The 19457-nt window shown below is 33.6% G+C and overlaps 1 pseudogene; it reads left to right on the forward strand.

Annotated features, from left to right (window-relative positions):
• Positions 1-5140: 5140 nt before the first annotated feature.
• On the forward strand, positions 5141-8903 carry LOC146881856 (pentatricopeptide repeat-containing protein At3g61360-like; annotated as a pseudogene).
• The last annotated feature ends 10554 nt before the right edge of the window (positions 8904-19457 follow it).

Raw genomic sequence — 19457 nt, forward strand, 5'->3', positions numbered from 1 at the left:
CTTTCTTTTTGTATTAAGTCTGATGTATCCTTAATGCATGTTATTTTATTTATGGGAAATATTAATTGACATTGTTATGTTTAGTTTGTTGCCTTTTTGTTGAAGTTAATCATTAATGTAAGATCTTGATTGAACAACAACAATATTGAGCAGAAGTCCTTACTAAAACAATTGGAACTACCCATTTAATATTATGTTGGGACATTTGTTAAAAGAAAAAGAATATCGGGAAATATTGAAGTAGTAAATTTTCATTTGTGTGAATGTAAGCCAGTGCATGAATGATGGATAAGGACGTAGTAAATTATTGAATCGATCAATGGATGATCCAAATACCATATGCAAATGACCTTTACTGAAGTCTGCACTGTATAGACTAAACCTTGCATGTAACTCCCCACATAGTTATGCCTTACTGCCCACTTTTTTTGATTTGTGTTTTTTTGGTTCTGTCTTGTTTGACAAAGCACCCACTGTAGTTCATGGAGATTGGGTTATGGAGAAGAATTTGTAAGTCATTGAATGAAAGACCAATGATCCAAATACCATATATAAATGACCTTTACTAAAGTTTGCACTGTACAGACAAAAACCTAAACGTAACTCCCCACATAGGTATGACTTACTCCCCACTTTTTTTGATTTGTGTTTTTTAGGTTCTGTCTTGTTCGACAAAGCACCCACTTTAGTTCATGGAGATTGGGGGATGGAGAAGACTTTGTAAGTCATTGAATGAAAGAGCAATGATCCAAATACCGTATATAAATGACCTTTACTGAAGTCTGCACTGTACAGAAAAAAAACTAAACGTAACTCCCCACATAGGTATGCCTTACTCCCCACTTTTTTTTGATTTGTGTTTTTTGGGTTTTGTCTTGTTCGACAAAGCACCCACTTTAGTTCATGAAGATTGGGAGATGGAGAAGACTTTGTAAGTCATTGAGTGAAAGAGCAATGATTCAAATACTGTATATAAATGACCTTTACTGAAGTCTGCACTGTACAGACAAAACATTGCACATAACTCCCCACATAGGTATTCGTAACTCCCCACTTAATTTTGACTTGTGTTATTTGGGTTCTGTCTTATTTGACAAAGCACCCAGTTTAGTTCATGGAGCTTGGGTGATGGAGAAGACTTTGTCAGTGATTGAATGAAAGAGCAATGATCCAAATACCATATAAATGACCTTTACTGTAGTCCGCACTGTACAGACAAAAACTTACATGTAACGCCCCACATAGTTATGCCTTACTCCCCACTTAGTTTTGATTTGTGTTTTTTGGGTTCTGTCTTGTTTGACAAAGCACCCACTTTAGGTCATGGAGATTGGGTGATGGAGAAGACTTTGTAAGTCATTGAATGAAAGAGCAATGATCCAAATACCGTATATAAATGAACTTTACTGAAGCCTGCATTGTACAAACAAAAACCTAAACGTAACTCCTCACATAGGTATGACTTACTCCCAATTATTTTTGATTTGTGTTTTTTGGGTTCTATCTTGTTTGACAAAGCACCCACTTTAGGTCATGGAGATTGGGTGATGGAGAAGACTTTGTAAGTCATTGAATGAAAGAGCAATGATCCAAATACCGTATATAAATGAACTTTACTGAAGCCTGCACTGTACAAAAAAAACCCTAAACGTAACTCCCCACATAGTTATGCCTTACTCCCCACTTTTTTTTTTATTTGTGTTTTATAGGTTCTGTCTTGTTCGACAACGCACCGACTTTAGTTCATGGAGATTGAGGGATGAACAAGACTTTGTAAGTCATTGAATGAAAGACCAATGATCCAAATACCGTATATAAATGATCTTTACTGAAGTCTGCACTGTACAGACCAAAACTTGCACGTAACTCCCCACATAGATATGCCTAACTCCCCACTTGTTGTTGAGTTGTGTAATTTGGGTTCTGTCTTGTTTTATAAACCACCCAGTTTATTTCATGAATATTGTTGTTTTTTGGGTTTGTAAGTCAATGAATGCAAGACCAATAATTCAAATACGATATATAAATTACCTTTACTGAAGTCTGTAGTGTATGGAATTAAAGTTGCACCTAACGCCCCATAAAGTTATTCCTTACTCCCCACTTTTGTTTGAGTTGTGTTTTTTGTTTGTTGTTCAATTTGACAAACCACCCACCCACTTAAGTCCATCATATTTGGACGACGTAAATTATTTTCTTAGTCAATGAATGAATTATGTGATCAAAATATGATTTTTAAATAAGGATTATTAAAATCTGCAACTTGTCATAATAAATGTTGACGTTACTCCCCACATAGTTATGAGTAAGTCCTTATTTTGGTTACAATATTGTTTTTTTCCTATAGTGAAGTTAGACAACTACTCCTTCGAATGGCCATTGGATGATAGAAATTACATTTTGAGAGATTGAATGAATGTTCAATGTTCCAAAGTGATTAATTAAATTAAGTTTAGTGAAACCTAAAACTTTATAAACATAAAGTATATTGTAGCTCCCCACATACGTATGCGGTACTCCCTAGAACGATGTTTAACATAGTTTTACTGAATAAACCACTTCAAATTTTGAAACGACGAACAATAGCGACAATACTAAGCAGCAAAATAACAGACACAAAATATAACGTCAAAGCAGCAAACTAAGGAACATCCTAATGGAAATAAAGTAATTTCGACAATACTAAGCACCACAGTAATGGAATTTGTCTATTCTATTCCTGGTTCATTGTTGGCGCACCCTGAGTATTTGAGGTACCATGAGTGGCAGAGGAACCTTGGCCATGGTCAGTGTTGTTGGTGACAGTGGACGGTTTCACAAGTTTCCGTAATAAGTCATCAACCTTCATATCCATGGATGGGTGGAGGACAATGTCAGGCTTCAAAGTAGCATGGACAAGCCACAAAGTTCGCAAACCCATTACCAACTCCAAATGCCACGGTCTGGATGATAGGGATAGTCTATGCGAATATTGTAAGTATCCTTCATTAATTTTTTTATTAATGATACTAATTAAAATAAAACTAACCATGTAACTATTTATGATTATTCATGCATGTTAGCTTATTATCTACATTTACAAAAAATCTAAGTCTATTTGTCACATAATGAATTTATAATTAGTACTTACTTCTTGAAAATTTTGGTTGTTTGTTGTTTTGAAAGAATGGAAACCGTGTGAATAGCCAAAACATTTTTTTTTTTATTGATAACACTACCCGAAATGAAATTAACCACACATTTATGCATGTTAACCTAAAACCTACACATAAGTTTTCAAAAGCAATAACTTTGTTTGACACACAATGAATTTATATTTGGTACTTAATTCTTATAACACATTTATTTATTTTTTTTCAAACTGAAACCATATGAACAGTCTAGCATAACATTTAATTAAATACAACTTCCGTCCCAGGACTTTAACTTAAAAAATAATTAAAATAACATTTAAAGGGAAAAAGAAAAATCATATAACTTGATGAGAAAGGACATAATTCTTGAAAACACTATGGATTAAAAATAAGTATCTAACTCTACAATATAGGAGTGGTAAAATGCAACTTCTTAATATTAACTATACATATAAAATTATATAGAGTTATACACCTCAATCTCCTATATAAAATTATACATAAGAAATAAAATATTATATGCTTAAATCTGATCTTTCATGTTCATGATCACACCTGGACTCCATCTCAACATTTTGTCAAGTTTGTTAAAAAATTTGAAAACATATACGTCAAAGTTTTTTAATTTTTTTCTTAAAACATAAAACACACAAGCTTCATTTTAACTTTGTCAAAATTTCTCAAAAAATTATTGGTCAAAATATCATTTCCTTCTTTTAACTTTGAAAATTTACTAATTTTAAATACTCCTATAAATTTTACTTCAATATATTGCGTGCAATTTACTCTTTTTTAAATAAGTTGTTTTTTAATTATAGTTTGATTTAAAAGATAAATATTATTTATCTTTAAGAAATAAGAAGTTAAACCACATGATAATAAATTAATCTTTAAAGAAAAAAAAAGTTTAGAATTGAGAAATTAAAACACATGATTTATGTTATATGATTGTGTTTAAATATAATTTTATTTTATATTCAAACCTAATTTCTATGTTTAATAAACCAACACATCACTTTATATTAGAGATTTATCTTGGTAATTTAAAAATCCTCAAATGAGTCATTCTCCATACTAATCAAGAAAACAAAACTAGGAAAAGTAAATTATGAACATATTTGAACAAATTTTTCAAACACTTCTAAACTAAAAAAAAAGAAACATTTTTACAACCTAAATTAACCTAGACAGAAATTTAAAAAATTAGAAAAAATTATATAATAACATTTATATAAACTAATTTATAAATAAATTAACTTTAAATTATGAAAAAAAAAATTAATTTATTTTTTATTTTGTATACAATTATTTATGAAAAATTTTGCATTGATAAACTCCTTGAGAATTAGAAACAGAAAAAATTAGAGGAAAAAAAAGAAGGAATAATTTTACTTTTACTTTACAATTTCATTAATATCTTTAAAATTTAACAGATGAATAAGATGAATAAAATGTAAAAGTTTAAAAAATTTATGAATAATATGCACTAAAAAGAAATTTAGATACTTTAAAAAAAAAATTAATAATAATAATAATAGGATTAATTAAACCATTTGTTCCCCTTAAAACTACTTAGCATGTGGTGTCTATGTAAGACTTATCAGACAAGTCTCAGTCTCCAGACCTTTGCATGTTGAATCAACTGAGGAAAGAAATCACGCGAGCTTTGGAAAACTAAAACCAACCAATCTTATCAACTTCAATTGTCTCATTAGTTACTTAAATATTCAACCAAAATGAAAAAACTTTAAAATCTAAAAGAACCCTAAATCCAAACATGCACGAGAGGACAACACCCTGCTGCACCCTTCCAGCGTCTAGCCAGGCCAGCAAGCTGCGAGAGACATCTTTGTGATGAGCCCCGCTACGATGTCTACATCACAAGACTCATCGTTTTCACGCGAGTTGCGATTTTTAGCAACGATCCATGAAGATCGTAACTTTCAAACGACGCGAGATCGAAGAAGGAGAAAAAGATCGTAATCTCGTATGATCTTACTAGTTGAAATGCGATTTTGAAATGCGATTTTGACTATTATGCTCGTTTGACTTCCAAGCTTTTCTTCTCCAGATTCAATCATCTACACACTCATACAAGGTTCTCAAAGCGTCGTCATTGCACTTTGCAATTCCTTCAGAGCACAACGCAACTGGAATTCCATAACTCGCCAGTTCCGTTCTCTCCACTTAAACGACTCGTCGGTTCAACATCTCCTTCTGCAATTCAATTCCCCCTCCGACGCGAAAGCCGCACTTGGCTTCTTCCACTGGGCCGCAACTCGGCCCAACTCCACCTTCTAGCCCACCACTCGCATCAACCTCTTGTTAAGAGCCAACTTACTCATCCACGTGCGCGCTCTTCTCTGCTCTCTCACTAAAACAAACACTCACTCACATGATGTTCCTACACTCGTCGATTCTCTTCTCGACGTGGTCGTTTCAACCTATTGCGACCTCACTGTGAACCTTCTTATCCAAGCCTATGCGAAGGCCAGGCTAACGGACGTCGCCTTCCACGTTTGTTCACTACGTGAAGGAGCATGGAGTCTCCGTCACCGTCAGTTTTAACGCCTTGCTTCACGCGGTGCAGAAATCTAAAAATTGTTTTCTCGTTTGGGAGGTTTACAAGTTCATGATTCGGAGAAGGATTTACCCTAATTTGACGAGTTTGCGAATCATGGTTGATGCATTGTGCAAGGAAGGTGAATTGCATAAGATTGTTGACACGCTGGATCAGATTATGCAGAAGAGTACTTTCCGTTCTCCTTCTATGATCGTGAATTGTAATTTGATGTTGAGGATTTTGGAGTGGGGAGCGGAATCGGAGAGTGATGTTGTGGTTTTGTTTAAAAGGCTGTTGCAGAAGATTTGCTTCACGAGAACGTTGTGTGGTCTCTGGTTCTGCATGCAAAGGTTGCGTTTGGGGATTTGGATTCCGCGTGGGGATTGTATGGGGAGATGGTGAGAAGAGGGTTTGAGCTGAACACTTTTGTTTACACGTCGTTTGTTGGAGCGTTTTGCAGAGATGGGAGAGTTGGGGAGGTTGTTAGTTTGGTGCGTGAAATGGAGGGGAATGAGCTGAGGCCATACGGTGAGGCGTTTGAGCATGTTGTTGCGACAGATTCGAAGGAGTGTGATGAGTTCAAATTTTTGCCCTCATTTAATATTTAAATTTGGGGATTTAATTGACTTTTCTGTGCTTAAAGATTGATTTAATTAGGATTTGTGATTATTGGATTTATTGAGTAAGTTTGGTAAAAGTGGCGTAAAAATTGATTTTAGTTGCATAAAATATTATTGGATATTCTAACGTTTGTTAATGCAGCTGGAATTTATTTTTGGTCAACTAATAGTGTGATTTTAAAATATTCAAAGTTACAAAATAAGTCCAAAATCAAGAAATTCTGAAAAAGAATAAATCAGGAGCTAAATGCACCCCCAGATTTTATTTGCACACTCCTCCCTCAAGTGGACCACAAAAACCTGTTCTGCACCCCCAGTTTTCACTAAGTTGCACCCCTCCTACCACTTAAACTCCACTCAACCAGATCATGCCATGTGGCAATCCCCACATCTTAAAATTACCCAACCAGAGCAAGCCACGTGGCAACAATCCTTGCACTAACAAGCTGTCCAATGGAAGGCTGCCACGTCATCATCTTCATCTCCCAAAACCCTAACCCTAATTTTCTTCTCTCCTTCCACCCTCCACGGCAGCCGCCGCCGCCAACCTCGCCGGCCACCACTGAAACTCACCATGACAACGCCATCTTCTTCCATCGCTGCGCCACCACCATCTTCCTCCATTCGCGGCCGTCACAGAACCTCGCGCTCACTACGAATCGCGTAGCCACCTTCACCTGCAAGAACGCCATCGCAGCCACCGCAGCAGCACTCTTCGCCGGAATCTGCACCATTTCCGCAGCGCACGCGAACCAGAACGCGCGAACGAGAACGAACCATGGCAGCCACCATTTTCGCACCAGCAGCGAAAACCATCCACGCGCACTAGCAGCGTCCACAAACCTCCACCACCACGCCTTCATCGCCGGAGAAGGAGGAGCAGCCGCGCCGTCATCCACAAGCCTCCATGAAACCCTAAACGCAGCAAACCCTAGTCTGGAGAGAGAAAGTGCACTCTGCGCCACGTGTCAGTCTCTCAATGGACACTGAAATGGTCAAAACTGGTCAACTCTGGTCAAACTGGTCAAACTCTGGTCAAATTCTGGTCAATTTTGTAAAAATGCTTAAATGAGAGGGGCAGAATTGGAAGTTGGACAGGAATTAAGTTGCTAATTAATTAAATAAAAATAAAAGATTTTAGCAATTGACAGATAAAGCCCAAAGTCCAGTGGAAGCCTATATAAAGAGACTTAAGGGAGCAGAAGAGAGGACTGACATTTTACAGCTGACAGCTTAGACACTTAGAACTCTCTGGTTTTGGCAGATACCGTCTCCACCACATCTCTCATCCTTTCTTTTATTTTCTTTTCATCATATTATCATGTATTCCATCAAAGCCATGGAGGGCTAAGCTTTAAGGGTTGATTCCACTGTAATTTCTTAAATGGATTCTGAGGTTAGATGAATTTATGTGTTTGTTATTTTGATTATTGTTGTGGTTTTTGTTTATCTATGTCCTTTGCTTCTTAATCGAATAGAAAATAATGATTTTGAATCTACATGCATGCTAATCATATGAGTTAAAAGGTTTTTAAATTAAATTGAGACTTTACTTTGATTTTGTTTAGAAACTTTCATTTGATTAAATAAGTTTTTGCCAATAATTGAGACTTTAATTTGATTAGAGGTAATTACTTTAACTAAAATTAGTCAAGACTTTACTTTGATTAATTAAGTTTTCTATTTGGTAAAGAAACAAAGGAATAGACATGATTAGGCATAGTAAAATTAATTGAGACTGTACTTTGATTGAATTTACTATGGACAATCTAATAATTCTCACTTTTAATTGAGACTGTACTTTGATTAAAAGTGAGGATGCCAACAAATGAATTGAGTCTTTACATTGATTTATTTGTAAATCAACAACAATGATTAATTTAGCAATAATCTCTAGATAACCAATGAAGAATCTTATTTAGAAAAAGCAGTGGAATTGACCTATTTACTATTACTGTGTTTACAATCTTCCGTGTCATTTTCTTTGCATATCAAAACCCCCCTATTTTTATAGTTGCTAGTTTTAAATTGCATTTTTGAGAATCAAATATTTGAGATCAATTCTGTATTCGTTGTGAGACGACTCAGGGTTATCTTAACCCTAACTATTTTCTTCACTACAAACTGGCAATACTGAAGTTGCTAAAGTAGTGGTAATTTGATCGCCTAACGACAGCGATATCAGAGTGTGTGAGGGTTTTTTATGAGATGGTGAGGGTTGGGTTTGTGCCTGGTTGTGTGGTGTTTAATAAGGTGGTGGAGAGGCTATGTGAAAAGGGTGAAGTGGAGAAAGCGAATGTAATGTTAAGTGTGTTGATGGATAAAGGGTTTTCACCGGATGATGTTACTTATTCTCTTTTGATGCAGGGTTATGCTAAGAAGGATGAGGTTCAGGAGGTTTTGAAGTTGTATTATGAAATGGAGTACAAACGTGTGAATCTTGGGTTGTCAGTTTTTGTGACGGTTGTTCGGTGTTTGTGTCGTTGTGGAAAGGTTGAAGAGGCTGAGAGATATTTGAGGGTGATGAGAGAGCGATTGGTGGCTCTAGATGCTAGTGTGTATGAGGAATTGGCTTCTTTGCTATAGCTAAAGCTGCAATAAAAGTAATTTATGTAACCTTATGTAGTCTATAGAAGTTAGAACTGTGAAAGATATGGAAAGATATTAGCTGCTATAATGTACTGTTAAACATAGATACAATTGTGTTGAGTTATGGAAAAATATTGTTGAGATTCCACCAACCATTGTAATTGTTATTGTAATAATGACAATTAAGATGTTGTACGAAACTATATGATATTTGTTAATGGTAGAGCCCTATATATACTCTTTTGTTCTGGTTTACTATCAATTTGAGTTAAATCAATTTTCTTCTTGTTCAAGTATTTCCAAGTTGGTATTAGAAGTCCTAATCTTGAGTGTTCTACTTTTGCATTTAAACCCTAGCAGCCTTAGTTGTAGCTTTTTCTTGTTTCTTTTTTTTTGGTTGCCTTAGCGCACTCATTCTAATTTTTGGTTTACCTAAGTGCACCCATCCTGCTTGTCACAGATTCTCCATCACTACCATTGTTGTCATCACCATCGACACAGTCACTCATTCTAATATTAGACATAGGAGTGATTAGGTGGCTTAGTAGTTAGATGGAAGAGATGTGAGGGAAAAGTTGTGGATTTGATCCCCCTAGCTAACAATTTGCAGAAATAAGGTTGGTTTGGTGGGTTTAGAAGTGAAGGTGGGAGAGGTTGTAGGTTCAACTCCCCCCACTAAGAAAAACTAACAACTAACTTTTGCCGATAAAAAAAATATTAGACGCATTTTGGTAGGACTGAGGTGACCTAAGTATTGATGCTCAAGAGCTTGAGACACACCAGGGATACAGACAACCGATTGTGACAGATAGTATAATCCTCGAGACTCATGTCATGCTCCAATAGTTTGCCTGGTACGCTGATCCTGAACAAGAACAAAATGATTAGCAAAAGGAATAGGGTAATTTCGGGTGCGAGGGAGCTTGCTTATGGAGATTAAATTAAAAGGACACATGGGAATATATAAAGCACAAAATCTAGGGTAACATAAGAAGAAGGTCGTGTGTGACCAATGCCATGAACTTTAATTTGAGAGCCATTATGGTCACGAAGGGTAAAGAATCCAAATAAGTCAATTGACAGAAAAAGGTAGAGGAATCAATCGGAGGTACAAGAGAATGACCAAACATGTGAGGAACTTAGAGGTGAAGTACTTGTTCACTGCCAGTTTCATAAGATGGAACAACTGTGCCAGATAAGATTTGATTGCGGACATAGTCAAACTTAGGAGGAAGTCCAACAAGTGCAAAAACCATAAAAAACTTTCCATGTTGTTTGGCATGTCTGGTTCCATCATTAATTAGTGAAAGGCATGAGTGACTCAAAATCAGCAATTAAGCAATCGAGTTTACCAAGATATGCCTGTATATTATGATTTTCCAACTTCACAGTGATAAGGTTGGAGACAACATTGTAAAGACAATGAATATCATTGGAGTATAGTTTCTTGGCTTTCTTCCATACATCATAACAAGTAGTAAAAGCATGGTATTGAGGCTGCAATTTGACATTGCTCCATAAAGAGGCATCAATTTGCATCTATTGGGCTTGATCATTGCGGGGAATGTCTTTGGCATGTTAGGTCAAGTGGTCGGCACGACCTTGACCTTGAAACCACAGCCCAGGAGCTATAGTTGCTCATCCCAGTCAGTTTTTCACAGGGAATCAGTGGAACAGTGATGATCGAAGATCGAAACCCAAAACTACTGATATCGTGTTAAGAAGTAGATTTTAAACCTAATTCAATATCAAAAAATCGGCTTGTAAGGTGAGGATTGAACCCACATATATACTATAAATTGGCTTTATTTCTAGTTGATGTGAGACTTCCAACACACCCCTTTTGCTGAGGTATACACACCTCGAGCATGAGATTAGACACTAATAGGTGGTTTGAAAACAAGTGGAACAATAGACCCAACAAAAATGAAGCTTTGATAGGATAGGCTCTAACCCATGACTCTGATACTATATAGAAATGTATATGTGTTGAATGTGTTGTGTGTCTAACATAGGATGTATTTATACTAATTTACAGAATCAATTATAATAAAAACACCTAATAATTAGGAACCAATCATCCTAATTTCCTAGAATATGTAACTGTTAATTTCCTACAAATATGTAATAGCAGATTATATTCTAACACTAAGAGATCAAGTCAGGATTGAAATATTGGAGTTCTAATTAACAAGTTACTAATATTTAACAAAGCCTCGTAAGCCTAACAGGTTCAAGCTGATTGTAGAGATGAAAGGAGTGCAGTCTATTTAAAATCTTGAGTTAGGGGAAGTGTTGCAAATAATTCAATTAGTGTTGCATATTAGTTAGGTAGCTAGTGGTTGTTAACTAATTACTTGTTATTGTATAATAAATAGTAACATTGTTATTGTAATACATATCTGTGTGAGAAATAAAATTTTGAGATTCAGTACCTGGTATCCCTTGTTCACTTCTCTTCTCTCTTTTTGTGAGTGTGTTTAGTCTTTTTTCTAACTGTACTCTCTTCCTCTTGAGATGCTAAACATTGGCTTTAAGTGAGTCTGAATTCAGCAAAACAGGGTAAATATCTCCCTATCAACTCTAGTTGTCGTGGAGTCATTGGTGCTGCAATTGGCTGCTATTTTGTCGCCCTTGACTGTGCTAGTTAGAGCAGTCTTTTGATGGGTATGGACATGCATGCCTCCACAAGGGTAGAGTAAGAGTCTATACATTGATAAAGCTAGGACTTTTGAGACCATATAAAGAGTAATTGAGAAAGGTTTCTTGTATTATTTAGCAGTAAAAGTACTGCTTGAATAGAAATGTTATATTAAAGTTTACTCCTTTATTCAAAGAACCGAATAAAATAAATCTAATACTTGATTTCGCAAAATCTTTTATTTCTGTATAAGGGGAACTTTTGTTTTCAAAATGCATAAGCTTATATAAAGCTTAAATCATAAGTTCCAGTAGAACCCAAAAAAAACTTAAAACATGTGCAAGAACTAGTGTGTATTGAATTTCAAATTTCATAATTACATGTTTGCTCATTTGGAGTTCAACCATGTTGCTTGTGTGAATAAAGCTCTACATCTTGATGAGAGTGAGCTTGGAGGTTATCGCTTGACAGTTGAAAAGGAAAAGCCTCGGCGTGGGAACTGAGGTACACGCCGTGGAAGAGGTGGAAGAGGAGGTGGTTGTCGTGAATTTGGTGGAAGAGATGGCAGTGGTTGTAGCAACAAAGTGGATTGGGGGAGAAGTAGTGGTCGAGGGTGGCCAACCCATAAATCTGCAAATTTAGTTTATGATTATTCTCTATGAAATATGTTACTGTAGTTTATCTTTATATGTTATCATAGCTTATCTTTAGGCTTTATGTGTGTGTGTTTGTTTTTTATTTGGTCTTTGCATGATACAACTTTTAAGTAATTGAGTAATATGAAGAAGGAAAAAGTTGGAAACCACTATAAAAATTGAAAAATTGAATTTAGTAATGTGACTACAACTCAATAAGTCTACTAGGAGTTGGATAACAATTTTTGTCAAATAATTATGGAAGAGTTTTACAATTTTTGCTAGAAGAATCGCATGAGAAGGTTTACCATTTTTGTAAGAAAGATTGCATGTTTTGTTAAGTATTGTTAGATGTTGCCGAACCATGTTGAATTATTGTGTATTTAAAGTTTTTGCTCTTATTTGTTGATGTGTTACCACTAGAAAATTCCAATTGTGTGATTCCTTAACCATGTTTCATAATTATCGTGTTTCACATTCTGTCATAACTCGTCAACATTCACTCTTCTAATGTTTTTTGACAAATCATATACATTTTCACGCTTCTAATGTTTTTTGACAAATCATATACATTTTCACTCTTCTAATGTTCTCTAATAAATCATTGTGACATGTGATTTCGTGAGTATTGCTTTAGAAGCTACAATTGGGCTATCATGTGGCATAGAAGATTAGTTCATTAAAAGTTCATTTTTAACATGCACAATTTATTTTATTTTATCTTATTTTCTTCTCATACAAATGTTTATAGAGAAGTTTATTGGAATGTACTTTAATTTATTTGCTACTTTAGTTCCACAACCTCTGCATCATGTATACGTTTTCATATTCTGATTTTTTTTCTTGTGTGATTATAATTTAGGGAGGAAAAACCAATTTCAGCGATGATGACTATCGCAACAAATGTTGGAAATTTTGGATTTATGTAACTATCAATCAGGTTTTGCATTTGGGTTTATGTAACTGTCAATTGGATTACTTTTGTGGGTACATGGTATCTGTTGTTGCTGCTGAAATTTTGGTGTTGTGTGGAACACAAATTGGTTGCAATTGGGAAAATGGAGTTCAGATTCTTTACTATTTTTTATGTGATGCCTTCTGGTGAGCATTAAAATACATTGTATTGGTATTTTAAATATCTTTTTAATACATTTTAAATTGACAAAATTAGTAGTAATCAGTGTATTACGAAGGCACAGTAGAGGAACAATAAAAGAACCCTGCAGAGAATCCAAATTTGGGAAAACGTGGGTGTTTAATCCAATAAATTTTTTTCTAAAACTGATACAACATCATTCTTGTATGATGTGGTTCAATTTTGGTTCTTGTGAAAACTGAACCAATTGAAACTGAATTATTATATTTATATTGATATTATTTGGATCTTTAACCTAATGATTCAATCTATTATTTGTTGATGTGTTACCACTAGAAAATTCCAATTGTGTGATTCCTTAACCATGTTTCATAATTGTCGTGTTTCACATTCTTTCATAACTCTTCAACATTTTCACTCTTTTAATGTTCTTTGACAAATCATAAACATTTTCACTCTTCTAATGTTCTCTAATAAATCATTGTGACACATGATTTCGTGAGTATTGCTTTAGAAGCTACAATTGGGCTATCACGTGGCATAGAAGATTAGTTTATTAAAACTCCATTTTTAACTTGCACAATTTATTTCATTTTTTCTTATTTTCTTCTCATAGAAATGTTTATAGACAAGTTTATAGGAATTTACCTTATTTCCTTTGCTACTTTAGTTGCACAACCTCTACATCATATATACGATTTTCATATTCTGAATTTTTTTCTTTTGTGATTATAATTTAGGGGGAAAACCAACTTCAGAGATGAAGACTATCGCATAAAATGTTGGAAATTTTGGGTTTATGCAACTGTCATTCAGGTTTTGCATTTGGGTTTATGTAACTGCCAATTAGATTGCTTTTGTGGGTACATGGTATCTGTTGCTGCTGCTGCAATTTTGGTGTTGTGTGGAACACAAATTGGTTGTAATTGGGATAACGGAGCTCAGATTCTCTACTGGTTTTTATGTGCTGCCCTCTGGTGAGCATTGAAAATACAGTGTATTGATATTTTAAATATTTTTCAAAATGTCAAAATTAGTGGTAATCAGTGTAATATGTAGGCACAGTAGAGGAACAACATAAAAAAACCTAGTAGAGAATCCAAATTAGGGAAAACGTGAGTGTTTAACCCAATAATTTTTTTTCTAAAACTGATAAAACATCATTCTTGTATGTTGTGGTTCCATTTTGGTTCTCGTAAAAACTGAACCAATTCAAAATGAATTATTATATTTATATTGACATTACTTGGATCTTCAACCAATTGATTCAATCTATTATATGTTGATGTGCTACCACTAGAAAATTATAATTGTGTGATTCCTTAACCATGTATTGTAATTATCGTGTTTCACATTCTGTCTGAACTCTTCAACATTTTCACTCTTCTAATGTTCTCTGAAAAATAATATACATTTTCACTCTTCTAATGTTCTCTAATAAATCATTATGACATGTGATTTCATGAGTATTGCTTTGGAAGCTACAATTCGGCTATCATGTGGCATAGAAGATTAGTTCATTAAAAGTTTATTTTTAACATGCACAATTTATTTCATTTTTTCTTAAATTTTTCTCATAGAACTGTTTATAGAGAAGTTTATCGGAATGTACCTTAATTCATTTGCTACTTTAGTTCCACAACCTTTGCATCATATATATGTTGTCATATTCTGACTTTTTATCTTTAGTGATTATAATTTAGGGGGGGATAAACCAATTTCAGTGATGATGACTATCGTAGTAGATGTTGGAAATTTTGGGATTATGTAACTGTCATTCAGGTTTTGCATTTGGGTTTATGTAACTCTCAATTGGATTGGTTTTGTGGGTAAATGGTATCTGCTGTTGCTCCTGCAATTTTGGTGTTGTGTGGAACACAAATTTGTTGCAATTGGGAAAACGGGGTTCAAATTCTCTACTGATTTTTATGTGGTGTCCTCTGGTGAGCATTAAAAATATTATGTATTGGTATTTTAAATATCTTTTAAATATTTTTTAATATGTCAAAATTAGTGGTAATCAGTGTATTATGAAGGCACAATAGAGGAACAACAAAAAAAACCCAGTAGAAAATCCAAATTCAGGAAAACGTGGGTGTTTAACCCAATAATGTTTTTTCAAAAAGTGATAAAACATTTTTGTTGCGTTACGTGGTTCCATTTTGGTTCTTGTGAAAATTGAACCAATTCAAACTGAATTATTATATTTCTATTGATATTACTCAAATCTTTAACCTATTGATTCAGTCTATTATTTGTTGATGTGTTACCACTAGAAAATTCCAATTGTGTGATTCCTTAACCATGTTTCATAATTATTGTGTTTCACATTCTTTCATAACTCTTCAACATTTTCACTCTTTTAATGTTCTTAGACAAATCATAAACATTTTCAGTCTTCTAATGTTCTCTAATAAATCATTGTGACACATGATTTCGTGAGTATTGCTTTAGAAGCTACAATTGGGCTTTCATGTGGCATAGAAAATTAGTTTATTAAAAGTTTATTTTTAACTTGCACAATTTATTTCATGTTTTCTTTTTTTCTTCTCATAGAAATGTTTATAGAGAAGTTTATAGGAATGTACCTTATTTCCTTTGCTACTTTAGTTGCACAACCTTTGCATCATATATACGATTTTCATATTCTAATTTTTTTCTTCTATGATTATAATTTAAGGGGAAAACCAATTTCAGAGATGATGACTATCGCATAAAATGTTGGAAATTTTGGGTTTATGTAACTGTCATTCTGGTTTTGCATTTGGGTTTATGTAACTGCCAATTAGATTGCTTTTGTGGGTACATGGTATCTGTTGCTGCTGCTGCTGCAATTTTGGTGTTGTGTGGAACACAAATTGGTTGCAATTGGGAAAACAGAGCTCAAATTCTCTATTTAATTTTATGTGTCGCCCTCTAGTGAGCATTGAAAATACACTGTATTTGTATTTTTAAATATCTTTATAATATATTTTAAAATGTCAAAATTAGTGGTAATCAGTGGATTATGACGGCATAGTAGAGGAACAACACAAAAAAACCCAACAGAGAATCCAAATTCTGGAAAAAGTGTGTGTAACCCAATAATGTTTTTTCTAAAACTGATAAAACATCATTCTTGTATGATGTGGTTCGACTTTGGTTCTTGGGAAAACTGAACCAATTAAAACTGAGTTATTATATTTACATTGATATTACTCGGATCTTTAACCTATTCATTCAATCTATTATTTGTTGATGTGTTACCACTAGAAAATTTCAATTGTACGATTCTTTAACCATGTTTCGTAATTATCGTTTTTCACATTTTGTCCTAACCCTTCAACATTTTCACTCTTCTAATGTTCTCTGACAAATTATATACATTTTCACTCTTCTAATTTTCTCTAATAAATCATTGTGACATGCGATTTCGTGAGTATTGCTTTAGAAGCTACAATTGGGCTATCATATGGCATAGAAGATTAGTTAATTAAAAGTTCATTTTTAACATGCACAATTTATTTCATTTTTTCTTAACTTTTTCTCATAGAAATATTTGTAGAGAAGTTTATCAAAATGTACCTCAATTCATTTGCTATTTTAGTTCCACAATCTTTGCATCATATATTTGTTGTCATATTATGACTTTTTTTCTTAAGTGACTATAATTTAGGGGAGATAAACCAATTTCAGTGATGATGACTATCGCGACTGAAGTTGAAAATTTTGGGATTATGTAACTGTCATTCAGGTTTTGCATTTGGGATTATGTAACTGTCAATTGGATTGCTTTTGTGGGTACATGGTATCTGCTTTTGCTGTTGCAATTTTGGTGTTTTGTGGAACACAAATTGGTTGCATTTGGGAAACGGAGTTCAAATTCTCTATTGGTTTTTATGTGCCGCCCTCTGATGAGCATCAAAAATACAGTGTATTGGTATTTTAATTATCTTTTTAATATATTTTAAAATGTCAAAATTAGTGGTAATCAGTGTATTATGAAGGTACAATAGAGGAACAATACAAAAAAACCCAACAGAGAATCCAAATTCGGAAAAAAGTGTATGTTTAACCCAATAATTTTTTTTTAAAACAAATAAAACATCATTCTTGTATGACGTGGTTCGATTTTGGTTCTTGTGAAAATTGAACCAATTCAAACTGAATTATTATCTTTACATTGATATTACTCGGATCTTTAACATATTGTTTCAATATATTATTTGTCGATGTGTTACCACTAGAAAATTTCAATTGTACGATTCTTTAACCATGTTTCATAATTATCGTGTTTCACATTTTGTCCTAACTCTTCAACATTTTCACTCTTTTAATTTTCTCTAATAAATCATTGTGACATGCGATTCCGTGAGTATTACTTTAGAAGCTACAATTGTGCTATCATGTGGGGTAGAAGATTAGTTCATTAAAAGTTCATTTTTAACATGCACAATTTATTTCATTTTTTCTTAACTTTTTCTCATAGAAATGTTTGTAGAGAAGTTTATCGGAATGCATCTTAATGCATTTGCTACTTTAGTTCCACAACCTTTGCATCATATATATGTTGTCATATTCTGACTTTTTTTTTCAGTGATTTTAATTTAGGGGGGGATAAACCAATTTCAGTGATGATGATTGTCGCAACTGATGTTCGAAATTTTGGGATTATGTAACTGTGATTCAGGTTTTGCATTTGGGTTTATGTAACTGTCAATTGGATTGCTTTTGTGGGTACATAGTATCTGCTGCTGCTGCAATTTTGGTGTTGTGTGGAACACAAATTGGTTTCAATTGGGAAAATGAAGTTCAGATTCTCTACTAGTTTTTATGTGCTGCCCTTTGGTGAGCATTAAAAATAGACTTTATTGGTATTTAAAATATCTTTTTAATAAATTTTAAAATGTCAAAATTAGTGGTAATCAGTGTATTATTAAGGCATAGTAGAGGAACAACACAAAAAAACCCAACAGGGGATCCAAATTCGGGAAAAAGTGTGTGTTTAACAAAATAATTTTTTTTCTAAAACTTATAAAACATCATTCTTGTATGACGTGGTTCGATTTTGGTTCTTTCGAAAACTGAACCAATTCAAACTGAATTATTATATTTATATTGACATTACTTGGATCTTTAACCTATTCATTAATTCTATTATTTGTTGATGTGTTACCACTAGAAAATTCCAACTGTATGATTCCTTAACCATGTTGCATAACTATCGTGTTTCACATTCTGTCCTAACTATTCAACATTTACACTCTTCTAATGTTCTCTGGCAAATTATATACATTTTCACTATTCTAATGTTTTCTAATAAATCATTGTGACATGTGATTTCGTGAGTATTGATTTAGAAGCTACAATTGGGCTATCATGTGGCATAGAAAATGAGTTCATTAAAAGTTTATTTTTAACATGCACAATTTATTTCATTTTTTCTTATTTTCTTCTCATAGAAATGTTTATAGGGAAGTTTATCGGAATGTACCTTAATTCATTTGCTACTTTAGTTCCATAACCTCTGCATCATATATACGTTTTCATATTCTGATTTTTTTGTGATTATAATTTAGGGGCGAAAACCAATTTCACTGATGATGACTATTGCAACAGATGTTGGAAATTTTGGGTTTATGTAATTGTGATTCAAGTTTTGCATTTGGGTTTATGTAACTCTCAATTGGCTTGCTTTTGTGGGTACATGGTATTTGCTATTGTTGCTGCAACTTTGGTGTTGTGTGGAACACAAATTGGTTGTAATTGGGAAAACGGAGTTCAGATTCTCTACTAGTTTTTATGTGCTGCCCTCTGGTGAGCATTAAAAATACACTGTATTGATATTTTAAATATCTTTTTAATATATTTTAAAATGTCAAATTAGTGGTAATCAGTGTATTATGAAAGCACAATAGAGGAACAACACAAAGAAACCCAGTAGAAAATCTAAATTCGGGAAAACGTGGGTGTTTAACTCAAGAATTTTTTTCTAAAACTGATAAAACATCATTCTTGTATGACATGGTTCGGTTTTGGTTCTTGTGAAAACTAAACCAATTCAACCTGAATTATTATATTTTATATTGATATTACTTTGATTTTTAACATATTGATTCAATCTATTATTTGTTGATGGGTTAGCACTAGAAAGTTCCAATTGTGTGATTCCTTAACCATGTTTCATAACTATCGTGTTT

This window comes from Vigna unguiculata, chromosome 11 (assembly GCF_037176805.1).
Source record: "Vigna unguiculata cultivar grain cowpea cultivar isolate G323 ecotype 2 chromosome 11, ASM3717680v1, whole genome shotgun sequence".
Lineage (NCBI taxonomy): Eukaryota > Viridiplantae > Streptophyta > Magnoliopsida > Fabales > Fabaceae > Vigna > Vigna unguiculata.